General features: G+C 32.6%; 1 long non-coding RNA gene across 1 annotated transcript; it reads left to right on the forward strand.

Annotated features, from left to right (window-relative positions):
* Positions 1–578: 578 nt before the first annotated feature.
* On the forward strand, positions 579–3,903 carry LOC143059808 (uncharacterized). Its single transcript, XR_012973617.1, has 2 exons — positions 579–722; positions 2,591–3,903. It is a non-coding gene; the product is annotated as an uncharacterized LOC143059808 (long non-coding RNA).
* The last annotated feature ends 217 nt before the right edge of the window (positions 3,904–4,120 follow it).

Consider the following 4,120-nt stretch of genomic DNA (forward strand, 5'->3'; position numbering starts at 1 on the left):
GTACGGAATCGGCCGAGTTGAGACGAATGACAGTCACTTTCGGCAAGATTCTGCGCACATTTTAAACATTTTTAATTAGAACACATCGAACGATAGAACAAGGCGAATAAAATTTAAACCAAGACAAAAACATTTTACAACAAATGTTAACGATAAAACGTGTTGGGGTCAAAGTCTATTTGGCGCTATAAATCTCAAACTTTACGTTTATCTAGTCCATAAGTTTAAAGAGAAAAAGACACTTAATAAAAAGCCTTGAGGAACATTTCTAGTTTGTGAAGCATATATACATGTATAATATACATGACAAATTTAAAGCCTTCTAGTTTAGTTTATCTTTTATATATATATTTTATAAAAACGAAATTAATATAGAAGACGAAACTAAAATCAAAGCTGCTAATTTTCAATATTTTTGTTAAATATTTTGTTAACAAATCGACGAAATCTGAATTGGTGTATACTATTCATATGCATTCTGTGCTTGAAATAATCTTACGGTCTTGAATTATGCACTTTTGAAAATATATACAAAGGGCAGATAATCTTTAAAATTCATAAACGAATGAAGTAAAGTTTTTCGATCGATCTTTTTAGGTTTCCTGTAGAGGTATTTTAACATTTCCTATTAATCTCAGATCGACATTTTAAATGTTGACAGATAAAGAAAACGATAAACATTGTCTTATCGCCAAGGGTGAAATAGTACGACTTGTCAAACGGTAAGTACACATTTACTTAAAATTTATGACCATTCTTTACAAATGTGCAGACATGTACACAACTGCATATGATTCAATCACATACATTACAAAATGCGCATGTGGACTTTCGAATTCTAGTTTGAGGTTTTGATTACAATAAAATACATTTTTTTTTGTTTCAATGTACGTACTCACATACTGACCTCGAAATTGAAACTAAATTCTTACACGTGTTTAAAATCAAACATCGAATTAGACCCCATAATTGACATAGTATTGACAAAATGACTTTATGAAGAACGTATCTTTAATTTTTGAGGCGTCATAGTTTGGACTAAAATTATTTAGTTATCTACCAGTATTAAATGTTTAAAAGATTAATTAAATTAAGAATAAGACGGAAATAATTTTACCTAATCTAAAAACAGGAAGCTAAATACGGGTCACCCAGTTTCTTGTCCAGTTCATGGTTATAGATGGTCATAGTGTAATTATACCATTTGTACAATTGCATGCTGTTTTAATCTTTCGTTAATTGATTAATAAAGATAGGAATACGAAACTTAGTATTTAAAATATTAAAACTTAGGACCAGTTTCCGTAATGCTTCATAATTATTCGAGACGAGAAAAACTAAAAGTTATTGGACACTTGTATGTTGGAAAGGGACAAGTAGTTTGCTATTATGTTTTACAGCCGATTCCAATGAGTATGTACATGATGTAGCTAACGGTAATATATTTGGTTAGCTTCTTTAAGCTGAATCGTTAAGTCATTGTAAGGTTAGGTAAACTACCCTCCTTTAAGAGTAGACTAGCCAACAGATAACCAATCTATCTGTCTGAAGGACTAGGCTACTTCGAAAGAAGGGTAGTATACCTTACCTAACAATGACTTCATGGTTCATCTAGCAAGCAAGCTAATAAAAGATATTTAACTTTACCTACATACTCAATGAAATCGGCTGTAACATGCAGATAGTTTAACACTCTTCCTACACGATATTTCGGATTTAAACGTCCCTTTTCCGACTAGGCGTTGATGTGTTTTATACATCACATCAAAAATGAATGCCATTCTTCAGCATGTATTTAAAATGTTCCGTTATGAAATTTCTATGTTGTGATGTTACACTATTGTTTCGGGTAAGGTAGAAGGTTGGTACCTATTAAAACGTTTAAACCCGCTGCATTTGTTTGCACCTGTCCCAAGTCAGGTACCTTAAGTTATGTTCAGTTAGTTGTCGTTTGATGAAGTGGTTCATAAGTGTTTCTCGTTTTTTATATAGATTAGACCGTTGGTTTTCCCGTTTGAATGATTTTACATTAGTAATTTTTGGGGCCCTTTATATATATATAGATTGCTGTTTTCGGTGTGAGCCAATGCTCTGTGTTGAAGACCGTACTTTGATCTTTAATGGTTTTTCTTTTACAAATTGTGACTTTGATGGAGAGTTGTCTCATTGGCACTCATACCACAACTTCTAGGATCTATGTATATATTTATGGTATAAGATGTATTGCTTCTGGCTTAAAATAATCTGTAAATAACTGCATGTTCCGATAGACGGAAAAATTGATAGACAAATGTACAAACCAAAAGACATCTTGACCAAAGGAAACTCCAAACTTGTGAGTTGTAAATATACAGGTTTTATTTATAAGAGAGTATATAAGGAGATGTCGTATGAGTGTCAATGCGACACCAGAGTTCCAAGGTATCTTCAACAATAAAAAAAACCTCATATCGTATAGTCCCCTTTAAAAGAACCCAACATAAAAAGTGTGAAAATGAAATTGTATACTATTTAGGTTGTCATAAAGACTATTTGTTATAGGAATAAGATAAAGTAATTCATATCAGTATTTTATTTTCCTTTTTTTCAGGTGTTCTTCAACTATAAGTGTTGCTATGAAATGAACGTTAAAAGAAAAGCCTGGATAGCCCGGCTCTTCTTAAGATGGGTTAAATTTACATTAGTGTGTGTGCTTCTGCTTTCACTTCCCATGTTCTACCTCAATATGAAACCTTATCGAGTCATGCCAAAATCTTTTATTTATGATGACGGTTGGCAACACAGAGGAGTATGCAACTTTTCAAAAATATCTGCTGCGCAAATTACAACTTTGCATGACACCGACTTCGACTTAAATATGTTTGTTCATAATCCGAAAATGGATCAGATATCTGAAATATTGTACCATTCGAATAATTTAAAAGACGTTCCGTCCGCAAAACTGGTTAAAGCATTTCTAGACGTGTTCACCGATATTGATTACGTCATCGATATTGGAGCACATATAGGTTCGATTTCTATTTTATCTGCTATGATGGGGAAAAAGGTTGTAGCTATTGACGCAGATAAGGAGAATCTTAATCTCTTGTGTTCTTCTGTAGTAAATTCAAGTTTGCAGAAAAACGTTGTCATAATTCTTGGAGTCGTAGGCATGAGTCATAAGGCGGTCACGTGGGCATATCAAACCAATGGAAACCACTCCGGAAATTATGTGGATACTAAAGATATCACGTGGTCGCAAAAATCTGGATCAAACTGGCGTCTAGAGGGCAGAGCTCCTTTTATGATGGACAATATGATGGACATGCTTCCAAACATGTCAGCCAGCAACGTGTTCGTCAGCATTGATGTGAATGGATACGAAAACATTGTGTTGTCTGGAGCACATTTGTTTTTCAAGAAAACAAAAGTTAGAGGAGTTCTTATAAACTTTAAATATCACAAATCGAAACCATCGGGTAGCTTCATTGTTCAAATATTAAAGAAAACGGGTCTGCATCCATATTGCTATTTAAATAATACACTTGTCAATTTAGAAAAGTACAAAATAAGTGACTGGCCTGATCAAATTATGTGGATCTGAAGTTAATATATATAGTCAATTGATTTTATATTATGTGTATTTTACTTTATTATATTCTGAGACATCATGTTTTCGATGTTTATCAAAATAAAAAATAAAAAATCAATATACTGTGGATTCATTTAATTTCGTAGTACCAATTTTCGTCGATAAAACTTGCAGTTTGTGGTTTTGCCAAATTCTGCATATGTTTCTTCAGAAAATTTGTTATTTTTGACCATTTTAATTCGTGCTTCATCTGTATCCACGAAATCCACGAAAAATGGTATCCAAAGAATAATAATAAATCCACAGTAATGTTTTTTACATTGTATGATTAATACAGTTGACATTGCATTATACATCATATATTTGTTATGTGAAAATCCCTAAACACACCTCAATGTATGACCGTTTATGTGTTGCCCCACATATAAACACTGTTCTTTGATTCCAAAGTACTTTGCTGTTCCATTTTCAGTTTGAATATTTGGTTCTTAATTTTAGTTTCTTGTGTATAAAAACTAGTATACATATTTGTTTAGGGGCCAGCGGAAG

The sequence above is a fragment of the Mytilus galloprovincialis genome, chromosome 14, assembly GCF_965363235.1.
Source record: "Mytilus galloprovincialis chromosome 14, xbMytGall1.hap1.1, whole genome shotgun sequence".
Taxonomy (NCBI): Eukaryota; Metazoa; Mollusca; class Bivalvia; order Mytilida; family Mytilidae; genus Mytilus; species Mytilus galloprovincialis.